Here is an 18951-nt window from a genome sequence, read left to right on the forward strand (position 1 = left end):
ATTGAGCCGAACACCATCCCTGTCCTTTGCAAAGCCCGTGACTCCGAGGTGCCAGACTCCTCTCCGGACTCCGAGCCTCCCGCACCCCTGCCAATCGAATCCGATTGGGCGCCGGTTATGGAGTTCACTGCCACGGACATCTTTCAGCACTCGCCCTTTGGCGACATCCTGAATTTACTAAAGTCTCTCACCTTATCAGGAGAGCCCTGGCCGGACTGTGGCCAGGAAGGTTGGGATTGGGACGAAGAAATTCAACGCCCACCCACCACCCACTTTGTAGCCACTGTCGATGATTTAACCGACATGCTCGACTTCGACTCCGAAGACATCGATGGTATGGACGACGATGCAGGAGACATCCAAGAACCAGCACCTATAGGGCACTAGAAGGCCACCTCGTCATACGACATATACATGGTGGACACCCCAAAAGATGAGAATGGCAATGGAACAGCGGAGGATGACCCCTCCAAGAAATAGCCCAAGCGTCGACGTCAGCGGCACCGCTCTAAAACCCGCCATAGCAAAAACGGTGATTCCGGCACGAGAGATAATAACACCCCGGATAGTGCCGATGACAACCCCCTCCAGTAGGATTCAGCACAGGAGGAGGGAGAAGCCTGCCCTCATGATAGAGCGGCAGACAGAGAGGTAGAGGACGATAATTATATGCCTCCCTCCGAAGACGAAGTAAGCCTCGACGACGACGAATTTGTCGTGCCCGAGGATCCCGTCGAACAAGAGCGTTTCAAACGCAGGCTTATGGCCACGGCAAGCAGCCTCAAGAAAAAGCAGCAGCAACTTAGAGCTGACCAAGACTTGCTAGCGGACAGATGGACCGAAGTCCTCGCAGCCGAAGAGTATAAACTCGATCGCCCCTCCAAGAGCTACCCAGAAAGAAACCTAGATCGGGAGTTCCGCTGCCGCAAGCCTCTGTAGCCACCAAAAACCTCTCGGAAGCCCGTTCCGGCACCCTGCCGGAGGGGGAATCCTTCACCAGTGGCCATCTTCATCATCCTGGCGCTCTCCATGACGAGGAGGGAGTAGTTCACCCTCGGGGCCGAGGGTATGTACCAGTAGCTATGTGTTTGATCTCTCTTTCTCATGTTCTTGATTTGGCACGATCTTGATGTACCGCGAGCTTTGCTATTATAGTTGGATCTTATGATGTTTGTCCCCCTCTATTCTCTTGTAATGGATTGAGTTTTCCCTTTGAAGTTATCTTATCGAATTGAGTCTTTAAGGATTTGAGAACACTTGATGTATGTCTTGCATGTGCTTATCTGTGGTGACAATGGGATATCACATGATCTACTATATGTATGTTTTGGTGATCAACTTGCTGGTTCAGTGACCTTGTGAACTTATGCATAGGGGTTGGCACATGTTTTCGTCTTGACACTCCGGTAGAAACTTTCGGGCACTCTTTGAAGTTCTTTGTGTTGGTTGAATAGATGAATCTGAGATTGTGTGATGCATATCGTATAATCATACCCATGGATACTTGTGGTGACATTGGAGTATCTAGGTGACATTAGGGTTTTGGTTGATTTGTGTCTTAAGGTGTTATTTTACTATGAACTCCATGGCTGTTTGTGACACTTATAGGAATAGCCCAGCAGATTGATCGGAAAGAATAACTTTGAGGTGGTTCCGTACCCTACAATAATCTCTTTGTTTGTTCTCCGCTATTAGTGACTTTGGAGTGACTCTTTGTTGCACGTTGAGGGATAGTTATATGATCAAATTATGTTATTATTGTTGAGAGAATTTGCACTAGTGAAAGTATCAACCCTAGGCCTTGTTTCGAAGCATTGCAATATCGTTTACGCTCACTTTTATCGCTTGCTACCTTGCTGTTTTTATAATTTCAGATTACAAAAACCTATATCTACTATCCTTATTGCACTTTTATCACCATCTCTTTGCCAAACTAGTGCACCTATACAATTTACCATTGTATTGGGTGTGTTGGGGACACAAGAGACTCTTTATTATTTGGTTGCAAGGTTGTTTGAGAGAGACCATCTTCATCCTACACCTCCCATGGATTGATAAACCTTAGGTCATACATTTGAGAGAAATTTGCTACTGTCCTACAAACCTCTGCACTTGGAGGCCCAACAACGTCTACAAGAAGAAGGTTGCATGGTAGACATCAGCCCCTTATGCCTCAAGATTTAGATGTGAGTTGTAAACACCACACATTACCACAAATTCAAATAAAATGTGAGATTGTTCGATATATATTATTGTTTAGATTGTACGATATTTAGTTGTAAGCTGCAAACGCCACACATTATCACAAATTCAAATAAAATGTGAGATTGTTCGATGTATAGTATGATTTAGATTGTTCGACATTTAGCTGTGAGTTGCAAACGCCATGCATTATCACATTATGGTATAACATGTGCAAAACCACAGCACGTGTATCACCGCTATATTCATGCATGCATATGTTTATAACACTATGATCTCCTATTCAAATATATGAATCCACTTTCATATCAAATTATGATCTTTGTTAGTATCTTACACCCACACGATCCTTTAACCTTTGTAGCTAGCACTAACTTTCTCTCGTGCATGCACACGCCCTCCTCGTCCTCCCCTTCCCTCAGCATTCTATCCATCGCGCACATTCATTTTATTTTATTTAGGTCATTCTCCCACAGTCTCCACAACTCGTTCCCAACACACACCTATCGATAAACCTCTCCAGTGATGTCTGCCAACAACATACACACGCACCTTCCATCTCCTCCTTTCTGTGTCCATGCCTCGTGTCTCTCATACGGTCCCAGACATGTGTAAACTCTCGCCACTCTTTTCATCGATCTCACAACCGCACACTCCTCCCCCTATCTAGCTAGTATCTCGGCCTCTCGCACGACCTCCTAGCTCCATCTCTCTGTCTATCCGTCTCGATGGGCCTTATTTGCCTCTAACAAATGGATGTACACCGACCGATCTCCCGCTATACATATAGCTAGCTAGGTCCTTATAACTCGTTTTTCCCATGCGTCGATCGATCTACCTCACTAGTTATGTCTCTCCCTTCCTCCGACAAACAACAATTGATCTACCGATCTAGTTAGGTTTGCTTACCAAACACATGGTTCCCCTTCATCATCCATGCATGTGTCCTCGACAGATCTATCACGCACAGGCACACACAGAAACACATCCCCACCCTTATTGATAATATTGCAGTTCTACCCTCGGTTTGTCTAGTAGGCCTCTCCCAGCATCTTCGAAAAACAACTCCATCACCCATCCAGCACTCTACCCCTCTCCCTTCCTCTCTCTCTCTCTCTGTCCCATCCTATTTCCCGTCCTTCAGTTATGTATGGATGTCGACCGATCTCCCTCAAGACATAGTTGGGTCTCTCCTTCTCAACACATATATGAGTCGTTCTACCTCTCTAGTTAGGACTCTGCCTCCCCCTCCCGCCACCCCAACCCCACACACACACCGATACATCGAGCGCTCTAGTCATGTCTCCCTGCCACACACAAACTTGACCTGTGCCCTCTGACGTTCCGGTAGGTCGGTCGCCCTATATCTTTGACTTTCACACACACAATTTCGATGGCTCTCTTCATCGATCTCGCACCCACCCACTTGATCCTCTCTTCGACTTTATCGATATGTATGACCCCTCCCTCTCTTCTCGTGGATCGCCCGACCCTTTATATATGATATGGATAGGCCTCCATTTCACACACATTGCATGAAAAATTTTGTTTGAGTTCTGATCGACACATATTCCCACAAATACATTCATGAAATCACACACACCCCCAAACAAAAAACACTCACGAAGGCACACGCTATCTGTCTAGGTTTGTATCTCTCTCACACACACCCACGTAGGTGGGGCACGTGCACGAAGAGAAGAGGTGCACGCACGGCGCATGTACTCCCGTCTCTTTCCCAACCACACCCATGCGGGTACACGGTGGAGCTCATTTCTGTACGAAAAGACAGCCCATGTGGTAATTTGACACATGTACTGGTTGTCCACTTGATGGAGCATCGTCTACCACGGGTGAACAAACAAATTGCGACTTGTCGCGTTATGTTAAAAAAGAGGCAAACCATGTGGGGCCTACCTTAGAGGCAAGGCTCTATACACTGGAGTACTTTTGATGTGTCTCGTCAACTCGTAGAACTAGGATAAACTTGCTTAGTACGCCGTCTCCCCCGCCCACGGGCGCGGTGGCTCACGGGATGAGGTGAAGCTTGCTTACTAGTACGCCTTACACCCGCTCCATCGCCCACACGCGCGGTGGCTCACGGGACGAGGAGAAAATTTTACTATTCCCTTCGTTTACTCCTTGTCCCTACCTTGGTTAGAGAGATTATCATATTGTTTGGAATATATGTCCTTCAGTACTCCCTCCATTTACTTATACAAGGCCACTATAAAAAATACATTTTGCATATAGACGTATATAGATGTATTTTAGAGTGTAGATTCACTCATTTTGCTCCGTTTGTAGTCCACATTGAAACAGACGTAATAGTACACACTCTCCCTCGCCCCACGACCACGTGGTGGACGTGCAGCAATTCATTCAGTCTCATATAGCTAGAACGATATATACTACAGTACCATTATTGCTCGACTTCCCGAAGAGGCGAAGAGCCAATCGCAAGGTTAATATTTTGGAGATGCCAAGCGCAAGGTTTATTGGAGAACGAGTAGTAGGTGCCCCGTGCTATCTCTTGAGAATGCATTGGTTTTTCCCTTGAAGAGGAAAGGGTGATGCAGCAAAGTAGCGTAAGTATTTCCCTCAGTTTTTGAGAACCAAGGTATCAATACAGTAGGAGGCTCCACAGAAGTCCATCGTACCTACACAAACAAACAAGAACCTCGCAACCAACGCGATAAAGGGGTTGTCAATCCCTTCACGGTAACTTGCGAAAGTGAGGTCTGATAGAGATGATAAGATAAGATAAATATTTTTGGTACTTTTATGATATAGATTGGAAAGTAAAAGATGCAAATAAAAGTAGATTGAAACTTATATGATAAAATATAGACCCGGGGGCCATAGGTTTCACTAGCCTCTTCTCTCAAGATAGCATAAGTATTACGGTGGGTGAAAAAATTACTGTCGAGCAATTGATAGAAAAGTGCATAGTTATGAGATTATCTAGGCATGATCATGTATAGAGGCATAATGTCCACAACAAGTAGATCGAAACGATTCTGCATCTACTATTATTACTCCACACATCGACCGACTCCTGCCTGCATCTAAAGTATTAAGTTCATAAGAATAGAGTAACACATTAAGAAGAGTGACATGATGTAGAGGGATAAACTCATGCAATATGATATAAACCCCATCTTTTTATCCTCAATGGCAATAATACAATACGTGCCTTGCTACCCCTGCTGTCACTGGGAAAGGACACCACAAGATTGAACCCAAAGCTAAGCACTTCTCCTATTGCAAGAAAGATCGATCTAGTAGGCCAAACCAAACTGATAATTCGAAGAAACTTGCAAAGATAACCAATCACACATAAACGAATTCTGAGAAGATTCAATTATTTCTCATAGATCAACTTGATCATAAACCTACAATTCATCGGATCTCGACAAACACACCGCAAAAAGAGTTACATCGAATATATCTCCAAGAAGATCGAGGAGAACATTGTATTGAGATTCAAAGAGAGAGAAGAAGCCATCTAGCTAATAACTATGGACCCGAAGGTCTGTGGTAAACTACTCACAACTCATCGGAGAGGCCTTGGAGATGATGTAGAGGCCCTCCATGGTCGATTCCCCCTTCGACGGAGCACCGGCAAAGGCTCCAAGATGGGATCTCGCGGATACAAAAGGTTGCGGCGGTATAAATAGTTTTTCGTGGTGCTCTTGGATGTTTTTGGGGTATGTAGATATATATAGGAGGAAGAAGTATGTCGGTGGAGCCACGAGGGGCCCATGAGGCAGGGGCATGCCCACCCCCTTAGGGCGCACCGGCCACCCTCGTGGCCTCCTCGGCTGTTTCTTGACGTCCACTCCAAGTCTCCTGGATTGTGTTTGTTCCAAAAAGATCGCTCCCAAAGGTTTCATTCCGTTTGGACTCCATTTGATATTCCTTTCCTTTGATAGACTGAAATAGGCAAAAAAACAGCAATTCGGGCTGGGCCTCCGGTTAGTAGGTTAGTCCTAAAAATGATATAAAAGTGTAAAGTAAAGCCCATAAACATCCAAAACATGTAATATAATAGCATGGAACAATAAAAAATTATAGATAATAGATACGTTGGAGACGTATCAAGCATCCCCAAGCTTAATTCCTGCTCGTCCTTGAGTAGGTAAATGATAAAAATAGAATTTTTGATGTGGAATGCTACCTAGCACATTTCTCATTTTTCTTTATTGTGGCATGAATTTTTAGATCCAAATGATTCAAAATAAAAGTTCATATTGACATAAAAGTAATAATACTTCAAGCATACTAACAAGGCAATCATGTCTTCTCAAAATAACATGGCTAAAGAAAGTTCATCCCTACAAAATCATATAGTTAGGCTATGTTTCAATTTCATCACACAAAATACTCCCATCATGCACAACCCCGGTTTCAGCCAAGCAATTGGTTCATACTTTTTAACGCGCTTCAGCTTTTTTCAACTCTCACGCAATACATGAGCGTGAACCATGGATATAGCACTGCGGGTGGAATAGAATATGATGATTGAGGTTGTGTGGAGAAGACAAAAAGAGAGAAAGTCTCATGTTGACGAGGCTAATCAACGGGCTATGGAGATGCCCATCAATTGATGTCAACATGAGGAGTAGGGATTGCCATGCCACGGATGCACTAGAGCTATAAATGTATAAAAGCTCAACAAAAGAAACTAAGTGGGTGTGCATCCAACTTGCTTGCTCACGAAGACCTAGGGCATTTGAGGAAGCCCATCGTTGGAATATACAAGCCAGGTTCTATAATGAAAAATTCCCACTAGTATATGAAAGTGACAACATAAGAGACTCTCTATATGAAGAACATGGTGATACTTTGAAGCACAAGTGTGGAAAAGGATAGTAACATTGTCCCCCTTTTTCTCTTTTTTTTATTTTTTTGGCCTTTCTCTTTTTTTCCTTCTTTTTTCTTTTCTTTGGCCTTTCTTTTTTTTGGCCTTCCGTTTTTTATAAGGGACAATGCCCTAATAATGATGATCATCACACTTCTATTTATTTACAACTCATGAATTACAACTCAAAACTAGAACAAGATATGACTCTATACGAATGCCTCCGGCGGTGTACCGGGATGGGCAATGAATCAAGAGTGACATGTATGAAAAATTATGCAAGGTGGCTTTGCCACAAATACTATGTCAACTAAATGATCATGCAAGGCAATATGACAATTATGATGCGTGTCATGATAAACGGAACAGTGGAAAAGTTGCATGGCAATATATCTCGGAATGGCTATGGAAATGCCATAATAGGTAGGTATGATGGCTGTTTTGAGGAAGATATAAGGAGGTTTATGTGTGATAGAGCGTATCGTATCATGGGGTTTGGATGCACCGGCGAAGTTTGCACCAACTCTCAAGGTGAGAAAGGGCAATGCACGGTACCGAAGAGGCTAGCAATGATGGAAAGGTAAGAGTGTGTATAATCCATGGACTCACATTAGTCATAAAGAACTCATATACTTATTGCAAAAGTTTTATTAGCCCTCTAAGCAAAGTACTACTACGCATGCTCCTAGGGGAAGGGTTGGTAGGAGTTAACCATCACGCGATCCCGACCTCCACACATAAGGAAGGCAATCAAAAGAGCACCCTATGCAACAAATTTGTTACACACCTTTTACCATATGTGCATGATACGAGACTTGCCAACTTCAACACAAGTATTCTTAAAATTCACAATTACCCAACTAGCATGACTCTAATATCACCACCTCTACATCTCAAAACAATTATCAAGCATCAAATTGATCATAGCATCCAATTCACTTCCTATGATAGTTTTTATTATACCCAACTTGGATGCTCATCATTCTAGGACCAATTTTATAACCATAGAAAATACCATGCTGTTCTAAAAGACTCTCAAAATAATATAAGTGAAGCATGAGAGATCAACAATTTCTACAAAATTAAACCACCGCCATGCTCTAAAAGATATAAGTGAAGCACTAGAGCAAAAACTATCTAGCTCAAAAGATATAAGTGAAGCACATAGAGTATTCTAATAAATTCAAAATCATGTATTTCTCTCCCAAAATGTGTGTGCAGCAAGGATGATTGTGGTAAACTAGAAAGCAAAGACTCATATCATACAAGACGCTCCAAGCAAAACACATATCATGTGGCGAATAAAAATATAGCTCCAAGTAAAGTTACCGATAGACGAAGACGAACGAGGGGATGCCTTCCGGGGCATCCCCAAGCTTAGGATTTTGGTTGTCCTTGAATATCTTGGGGTGCCATGGGCAACCCTAATCTTAGGCTCTTGCCACTCCTTATTCCATAGTCCATCAAATCTTTACCCAAAACTTGAAAACTTCACAACACAAAACTCAACAGGAAATCTCATAACCTCCGTTAGTGCAAGAAAGAAAAACCACCACATAAGGTACTGTAATGAACTCATTATTTATTTATATTGTTGTTAAACCTACGGTATTCCAACTTCTATATGGTTCACACCCCCCGATACTAGCCATAGATGCATCAAAATAAGCAAACAACACACGAAAAACAGAATCCGTGAAAAACAGAACAGTCTGTAGCAATCTGTAACTTTCGAATACTTCTGAAACTCTAAAAATCCTACCAAAATAGGGAGTCCTACGAAATATTTATATTGATCTACAGAAAAACTAATCAACGCAAAAGAACGTTTCTGTGATTTATTGAATGTTTTCTCGTGAGCGCAAAGTTTCTGTTTTTCAACAGAATCAAATTAACTATCACCGTAGGTTATCCTATAGGTTCTAGTTGGCACAAACACTAATTAAAACATAAAACCACATATAAAAAGAATCTACATGAATTATTTATTACTAAACATAAGCAAAAATCAAGGAACAAGAATAAAATTGGTTGCCTCCCAACAAGCGCTATCGTTTAATGCCCCTAGCTAGGCATTGAGATTTCAATGATGCTCACATGAAAGATAGCAATTGAAACAAGAAGAGAGCATCATGTAGCATGTGAAAAACACATCTAAGTCTAACATACTTCCTATGCATAGGCATCTTGTAAGCAAACAAAATATCAAGGCAAGCAAAAACTAGCATATGCAAGGAAGAACAAAGAGATGATAGCAATCTCAACATGAAGAGAGGTAATTTAGTAAGATGAAAGTTTCTACAACCATATTTTCCTCTCTCGTAATAATTACATGTAGGATCATAAGCAAATTCAACAAAATAGCTATCACATAAAATATTTTCAACACGATCCACATGCATGTGAAGTTGACACTCTTCCAAAATAGTGGGATTAATGTTAACTAAAGTCATGACCTCTCCAAACCCACTTTTATCAAAAAATTCATAAGATTGATCAAAATCCAAATATGTGGGATCTAAAGTTGACACTCTTCCAAACCCACTTTCAATAATATTGCAAACACTATTATCAATCTCATATTCATCATGGGGGTTAAATAAATTTTCAAGATCAAAAGAAGAATCACCCCAATCATGATCATTGCAACAAGTAGTAGACATAGCAAAACTAGCATCCCCAAGCTTAGGGTTTTGCATATTATTAGCACAATTGACATCAACAGAATTTATAGTAACATAATTGCAATCATTCTTTTCATTGAAGGAATTGCCAAGTATGGGTGCAATAGCAACGATCTCATGTTTAACATAAGGAACTATAGCAAATTCATCTTCGTAAATATTGGCATCATGGCCACAAGAATAGCAAGCATCATGTTCATCAAGGGATATTTCAATCAAATCATCGGAATGATTATCTATAGATTCATGCATATCATTATTTTCTTCCAAAGAAACAGTCATTCTCTCAATAAATTCTTTGACATAGACATTATGAGTATAGTTTTCATAGCAATATTTAAGTATGTCAAAATTTTCAGATTCGTAGAGAGTAATATCATACTTTTCAATCAAAGAAACAACTTCATAAGCACCCTTAAAAGCAATAAATTCTTCAATTTGTTTGATATCATAGTAACTATAAACACCCTTTGCATAAGAAGATAAAATTTCATTTTCATTAAACTCACATAGGTAAGGAAGGTGGTTTTTGAGGGTTCTTAGAGCAACAAGTAAAATCATAAATTTCACAAAGATTCCAAGCATAACATAGCAATCTGTTTATTTGATCCCATAAGAGTCGCCCTTTTTCAGACAAATGGTGACGCACAAAATGAGCATGCTCATCTAAAGATTTCCCATCAACTAGGCTAGTTCGGGTTTCAGCACGAGCGCATAAGGATCGAAGATGATCCAAGTAGGACACTTTAAGTGGATCCATATCAATAGATTTTTAGCAAGCAAAGATGCAAGCACATAGAAGGTACATGGAGACACAAGCAAACATAAGATCAAACGAAAGAGGGGCAAAGAAAAGGCAAAAGTGAAGTGTGGGAGAGGAAAATGAGAGGCAAATGGCAAATAATGTAATGTGAGGGAGATGATTTTGTGATGGGTACTTGGTATGTCTTGACTTGAGCGAAGACCTCCCCAGCAACGGCACTAGAAATCCTTCTTGCTACCTCTTGAGCATGCGTTGGTTTTTCCCTTGAAGAGGAAAGGGTGATGCAGCAAAGTAGCGTAAGTATTTCCCTCGGTTTTTGAGAACCAAGGTATCAATCTAGTAGGAGGCTCCTCAAAAGTCCCTCATACCTACACAAACAAACAATAACCTCGCAACCAACGCGATAATGGGGTTGTCAATCCCTTCGCGGTAACTTGCGAAAGTGAGATCTGATAGAGATAATAAGATAAGATAGATACTTTTGGTATTTTTATGATATAGATTGGAAAGTAAAAGATGCAAATAAAAGTAGATTGAAAACTTATATGATAAAAGGTAGACCCTGGGGCCATAGGTTTCACTAGTGGCTTCTCTAAAGATATCATAAGTATTACGGTGGGCGAACAAATTACTGTCGAGCAATTGATAGAAAAGTGCATAGTTATGTGATTATCTAGGCATGATCATGTATATAGGCATCACGTCCGTGACAAGTAGATCGAAACGATTCTGCATCTACTACTATTACTCCACACATCGACCGACTCCTGCCTGCATCTAGAGTATTAAGTTCATGAAGAACAGAGTAACGCATTAAGAAAGATGGCATGATGTAGAGGGATAAACTCATGCAATATGATATAAACCCCATCTTTTTATCCTCGATGGCAACAATACAATACGTGCCTTGTTGCCCCTGTTGTCACTGGGAAAGGACACCGCAAGATTGAACCCAAAGCTAAGCACTTCTCCTATTGCAAAAAAGATCAATCTAGTAGGCCAAACCAAACTGATAATTCGAAGAGACTTGCAAAGATAACCAAACACACGTAAAAGAATTCAGAGAAGATTCAATTATTTCTCATAGATAAACTTGATCATACACCCGAAATTCATTGGATCTCGACAAATACACCGCAATAAGAGTTACATCGAATAGATTTCCAAGAAGATCGAGGAGAACATTGTATTGAGATTCAAAGAGATAGAAGAAGCCATCTAGATAATAACGATGGACCCGAAGGTCTATGGTAAACTACTCACAACTCATCGGAGAGGCCTTGGAGATGATATAGAGGCCCTCCATGGTCAATTCCCCCTCCGGTGGAGCGCCGGCGAAGGCTCCAAGATGGGATCTCGCGGATACAGAAGGTTGCGGTGGTGGAAATAGTTTTTCATGGTGCGCCTAGATGTTTTGGGGGTACGTAGATATATATAGGAGGAAGAAGTATGTCGGTGGAGCCACGAGGGGCCCACGAGGCAGGGGGCGTGCCCACCCCCTTATGGCATGCCGGCCACCCTTGTGGCCTCCTCAGCTGCTTCTTGACGTCCACTCCAAGTCTCCTGGATTGCATTTGTTCCAAAAAGATCGCTCTCGAAGGTTTCATTCCGTTTGGACTCCGTTTGATATTCCTTTCCTTCGATATACTGAAATAGGCAAAAAAAATAACAATTCGGGCTGGGCCTCCGGTTAGTAGGTTAGTCCCAAAAATGATATAGAAGTGTAAAGTAAAGCCCATAAACATCCAAAACAGGTAATATAATAGCATGGAACAATCAAAAGTTATAGATACGTTGGAGACGTATCAAGCATCCCGAAGCTTAATTCCTGCTCGTCCTCGAGTAGGTAAATGATAAAAACAGAATTTTTGATGTGAAATGCTACCTAGGATATTTCTCAATGTAATTTTCTTTATTGTGGCATGAATGTTCAGATCCAAATGATTCAAAATAAAAGTTCATATTGACATAAAAGTAATAATACTTCAAGCATACTGACAAGGCAATCATGTCTTCTCAAAATAACATGGCTAAAGAAAGTTCATCCCTACAAAATCATATAGTTAGGCTATGTTTCATTTTCATCACACAAAATACTCCCATCATGCACAACCCCGCACAACTCCATGTGGATATTTCCCTACTTCTTTGCCCCGCACATATCTCTACTGGCTTTTACGTACTGTATTTGTGATGAGTTTATGTCTCATCAACTAGTCCCAATAATCTTATTTTAATCACACTTCTTCAATTTCTTTGCCACAAGGATGCTCATCTCGATTTTGGTGAAACTGCACAAAATGATCCAATGGCCAAAAGGTTGCAAACTTCATTTCTTCGGAACCTCCAACATTGCCAACAAATTAAAGCCTTGTTAGGGTTTACGGTTCAAGGGCTAGGGACTGCATGGATCATTTTTTTTCTTTAGCTGTCTCTATTCCAAAATAAGTGTCAACTTTAGTAGTAGTACAACTTTGTACTGAAGTTTGCATAAAGTTGAGACACTTAGTTTGGAACGGAGGGAGTACATATTGGCTATGATCTGTTAATAATTGAGATGCAATAGAATGCATGTTAGTCTCCTTTGTATTTGATGAAATGTTGCAATGGGCAACCTTGGACGCAAGATACATGAAACAGAAGCTGGAAGCTTCATAGCATTGTACAAATTTATCTCGCTGATAAATTACAGTACATACTATATTAGTACTATGTAAAGAGTTAGGTGTCGCATGGTATCCAGAAAATATGGTGATAGTGTGAGGTGGGCCATGTAATCACTAAGCCTGCGTGTTTTAACTGCTCTCGCACTCCTCCGCTGTAAGAATGGAGAAAATTGTAATCTAGTAGTACCTCCTTTCGCCGAAAGCGTGGGACATCCAGCAGTCCTAGCACCTCAGTAATAATGACCAACGAGCCGTCAAATCACATAGACCCAACAGTAAGTTGGACGGACGAAGCAACCATCACTCTTGAATTTGCTTCTCCCTTCAACGCAGGCGCCACTGAGAGGTCGCGTCCGCTCTGCCCGGGAATGAATGCGGCACCGATTCTTTGGACCGGCGCTGACCGTTTCGGGCGGGAAGCGCACGCGAGCGATGGAGGGGCTTTGGGTGGGCCAGCCTAGTCAGGAGCAGGCGTGGCAGTTGTCCTCCTGTCCCGACCGGACGCACGGAAATGAGAGGATGCACCAACTCTCGCGACTAAATCGTACACTACACACCATATCTCTGTAGGAGTAGGTCGATGTGTCACCCTATCCAACACACACATGCTGTTAAACACACACACACACGCGCACACACACACACACACACAAGTTCATAGAATAGGAATATCATGCGAGTGCGAAGCCACATGAAGTGAGATACAAATGGAGTACGTACAAGAAGAGAATAGGTGACGAATATTCCATCAAACCTGGACTGAGGAGTAGTACTCCCTCCGTCTAGGTGTTAAGTCATCTTACGGAAATCAGATATTCCCAAAATGTTTAGGCGTCGACCATTAACTTCGCATCTCAATCCCCTCCTGGCCTTGTTGCTAGCGAGCCTTGTTACTTAGGGAGCGTTTGGATCCTTAGCAAGAACAGCTTATAGCCTAGACGGGCAAGGTTAGGCGTTTGGAACTGCTAAAATATGTTAGCTTTTGTGGGCCAGCTAGTTTAGGAGAGCCAGACCGGCTCGCTTCGGACGGCAAACTTCGTGTAGTTGTAACATAGACTAGTAACATATGCATGTTACTAGTCCAAGTTACTCATCACTATGACCAGCCTAAGCAATGTAACCAAACGCTCCTTACTCTGTCTTGTTATCTCCCCTGTAAACCCAGTGCATGGAGCGCAACTACGTGTTGATCAGTCAAGAAATCAAAGTCGGCTTGCATGCGAGTTAATATATGGCCCTACATGGTAGCTAAAACGACATCTCTTAGTTGTTGGGATTAATTGTTGCGTTTAGAGAAAGAAATCGGGGCTTTGATTGGAGGAAGGACCAGTCAAGTTTCTCCTTCTCCTCCAATCTGCTTGCACCTTGGTCCCGCTGCACCTTCTAACATGACTTATTACACCGAGATGCAGGGAGTAGTACAAGATACGGTGGCACACTGACTTAGGTCGAATACAAGTGCCCAAAATTGTGTGCATGTTATAATAAGGATTCACTTAAAATAGTACGTGAGCGAATAGAGGGATCAATTGGACAATGTTCACGAGCAGTAGCGAGATGTGTGAGGTAAGATACACCACTGTCGCTTTTAATTTTTCTTATTAATTTGTTTGTTTCACCCTCTGACTGGTGGGACCCAACGTACTACGTGCAGAGATGTAAGGTGACTAAGGCTGCATTATTTCTGTACTACCAACACTGCTTTAAATCCCAAAAGACCTTAGACTAGTCATAATGGATAGTAACTTAGACTAGTAACATGCATATGTTACTAGTCTATGTTACTACCTCTATAGTGGGGAGTAACATTGTGTGGTGTCATGCAACACTTCATTTATTAGATTGTAGAATCATTTTGTCTTGGTATGTGTAATGTTACAGTAACTAGATATGTTACCACATGCCTCTCTTTCCTCATTAATTACTCGCCACATCATCTATTTTTCCTCAAAATGTGTGACGTTAATTACCACCTATGTTACTCCCACTGTGGATAGTCTTACCACCAAAGCCACATGACATGATTATGATTTAAATCCCAATGACTCCCACGCAAAAAAAATGTCGGGGATCGTTGCAGAAATTAAAATTTTCTATGCATCACCAAGATCAATCTATGGAGAGACTAGCAACGAGAGAGAGGGGAGTGCATCTTCATACCCTTGAAGATCGCGACACGGAAGCGTTACAAGAATGTGGATGAATGAGTCGTACAAGTAGCGACTCAGATCGCGGTTGATTCCGATCTAAGCGCCGAACAACGGCGCCTCCGTGTTCAACACACGTGCAGCCCGGTGACATCTCCCGCGCCTCGATCCAGCAAGGAGAAGGGAGAGGTTGGGGAAGACAACTCCAGCAGTAGCACGACAGCGTGATGGTGGTGGAGCAGTGGTTCTCCGGCAGGGCTTCGCCAAGCTCAATGGAGGAGGAGGGGGTGTTGGAGAGGGGGAGGGCTGCGCCTTGAATGAGGTGCGGATGCCCTCCCTTCTCCCCTCTATTTATAGGGTGAAGGGGGAAGTGGGCCGACCCCTCTAGATGAGATCTAGAGGGGAGAGGCGGCCAAGGGGAGGGGGCTCCCCCCCCCCAAGCCAAGGGGGGCGCCCCCTTTAGGGTTTCCCCCAAACCCTAGGCGCATGCACCCTAGGGGGGATGGTGCCCAGCCCACTTAGGGGCTGGTTCCCTTCCACATACAGCCCATAGAGCCCTCCGAGGCAGGTGGACCCTCCCGGTGGACCCCCTCGAACCCCTTCGGTGGTCCCGGTACAATACCGGCAAACCCCCGAATACTTCCGGTGACCGTATGATGACTTCCCATATATAAATCTTCACCTCCTGACCATTCCGGAACTCCTCGTGACGTCCGAGATCTCATCCGGGACTCCGAACAACATTCGGTAACCACATACACACTTTCCCTATAACACCAATGTCATCGAACCTTAAGTGTGTAGACCCTACGGGTTCGGGAGGCATGTAGACATGACCGAGATAGCCCTCCGGCCAATAACCAATAGCGGGATCTGGATACCCATGTTGGCTCCCACATGTTCCATGATGATCTCATCGGATGAACCACGATGTCGAGGATTCAAGCAATCCCGTATACAATTCCCTTTATCAATAGGTACGTTACTTGCCCGAGATTCGATCGTCGGCATCCCAATACCTCGTTCAATCCCGTTACCGGCAAGTCACTTTACTCGTTCCATAATGCATGATCCCGTGACTAACTTCTTAGTCACGTTGAGCTCATTATGATGATGCATTACCGAGTGGGCCCACAGATACCTCTCCGTCATACGGAGTGACAAATCCCAGTCTCGATTCGTGCCAACCCAATAGACACTTTCGGCGATACCTGTAATGCACCTTTATAGCCACCCAGTTACGTTGCGACGTTTGGTACACCCAAATCATTCCTACGGTATCCGTGAGTTACACAATCTCATGGTCTAAGGAAATGATACTTGACATTAGAAAAGCTTTAGCAAACTAACTACACGATCTTGCGTTATGCTTGGATTGGGTCTTGTCCATCACATCATTCTCCTAATGATGTGATCCCGTTATCAATGACATACAATGTCCATAGACAGGAAACCATGACCATCTGTTGATCAACAAGCTAGTCAACTAGAGGCTCACTAGGGACATGTTGTGGTCTATTTATTCACACATGTATTACGGTTTCCGGTCAATACAATTATAGCATGAACAATAGACAATTATCATGAACAAGGAAATATAATAATAACCATTTTATTATTGCCTCTAGGGCATATTTCCAATAGTCTCCCACTTGCACTGGAGTCAATAATCTAGTTACATTGTGATGAATCGAACACCCATAGAGTTCTGGTGTTGATCACTTTTTGCTCGTGGAAGAGGTTTAGTCAACGGATCTGCGACATTCAGATCCTTATGCACTTTACAAATATCTATGTCTCCATCTTGAACATTTTCACGAATGGAGTTGAAGCTACGCTTGATATGCCTGGTCTTCTTGCGAAACTTGGGCTCCTTGGTAAGGGCAATGCCTCCAGTGTTGTCACAGAAGAGAGTCATCGGGCCCGACACACTGGAATAACTCCTAGGTTGGTAATGAACTCCTTCATCCAGATTGCTTCATGTGCTGCCTCCTAGGCTGCCATGTACTCTGCTTCACATGTAGATCCTGCCACGACGCTTTGCTTGCAACTGCGCCAGCTTACTGCCCCACCATTCAAAATATAAACGTATCCAGTTTGTGACTTGGAGTCATCTAGATCTGTGTCGATGCTAGCATCGACGTAACCCTTTACGACGAGCTCTTCGTCACCTCCATAAACGAGAAACATATCCTTAAACCTTTTCAGGTACTTCAGGATATTCTTGACCGTTGTCCAGTGTTCCATGCCGGGATTACTTTGGTATCTCCCTACCAAACTTCCGGCAAGGTTTACATCAGGTCTGGTACAGAGCATGGCATACATAATAGACCCTATGGCTGAGGCATAGGGGATGACACTCATCTTTTCTCTATCTTCTGCCGTGGTCGGGCTTTGAGCCGTGCTCAATCTCACACATTGCAAAACAGGCAAGAACCCCTTCTTGGACTGATTCATATTGAACTTCTTCAATATCTTATCAAGGTATGTGCTTTGTGAAAGACCTATGAGGCGTCTCGATTTATCTCCATAGATCTTGATGCCTAATATGTAAGCAGCTTCTTCAAGGTCCATCATTGAAAAACACTTATTCAAGTAGGCCTTTATGCTTTCCAAAAGTTCTATATCATTTCCCATCAATAGTATGTCATCCACATATAATATGAGAAATGCTACAGAGCTCCCACTCACTTTCTTGTAAACGCAGGCTTCTCCATAAGTCTGCATAAACCCAAACGCTTTGGTAATTTCATCAAAGCAAATGTTCCAACTCCTAGATGCTTGCACCAGCCCATAGATGGAGTGCTGGAGCTTGCATACCTTGTTAGCATTCTTAGGATTGACAAAACCTTCCAGATGCATCATATACGATTCTTCCTTAAGGAAGCCGTTAAGGAATGCCGTTTTGACATCCATTTGCTATATCTCATAATCATAGGATGCGGCAACTGCTAACATGATTCAGACAAACTTCAGCTTCGCTACGGGTGAGAAGGTCTCATCGTAGTCAACCCCTTGAACCTGTCGATAACCCTTAGCGACAGGCCAAGCTTTATAGATGGTAACATTACCATCCGCGTCCGTCTTCTTCTTAAAGATCCATTTATTTTCTATCGCTCGCCGATCATCTGGCAAGTCTGTCAAAGTCCATACTTTGTTTTCATACATGGATCATATCTCAGATTTCATAGCTTCAAGCCATTTGTTGGAATCTGGGCCCGCCATCGCTTCTTCATGGTTCGAAGGTTCACCGTTGTCTAACAACATGATTTCCAGGATAGGGTTGCCATACCATTCTGGTGTGGAACGTGTCCTTGTGGACCTATGAAGTTCAGTAGCAACTTGATCCGAAGTACATTGATCATCATCATTAACTTCCTCTCTAGTCGGTGCAGGCACCCCAGAAACATTTTCTTGAGCTGCGCAACTTTCCGGTTCAAGAGGCAGTACTTCATCAAGTTCTACTTTCCTCCCACTTACTTCTTTTGAGAGAAACTCTTTCTCCAGAAAGGATCCGTTCTTGGCAACAAAGATTTTGCCTTCGGGTCTAAGGTAGAAAGTATACCCAATGGTTTCCTTAGGGTATCCTATGAAGACGCATTTTCCGACATGGGTTTGAGCTTTT

The sequence above is a fragment of the Triticum dicoccoides genome, chromosome 5B (genome assembly GCF_002162155.2).
Source record: "Triticum dicoccoides isolate Atlit2015 ecotype Zavitan chromosome 5B, WEW_v2.0, whole genome shotgun sequence".
Classification (NCBI taxonomy): domain Eukaryota; kingdom Viridiplantae; phylum Streptophyta; class Magnoliopsida; order Poales; family Poaceae; genus Triticum; species Triticum dicoccoides.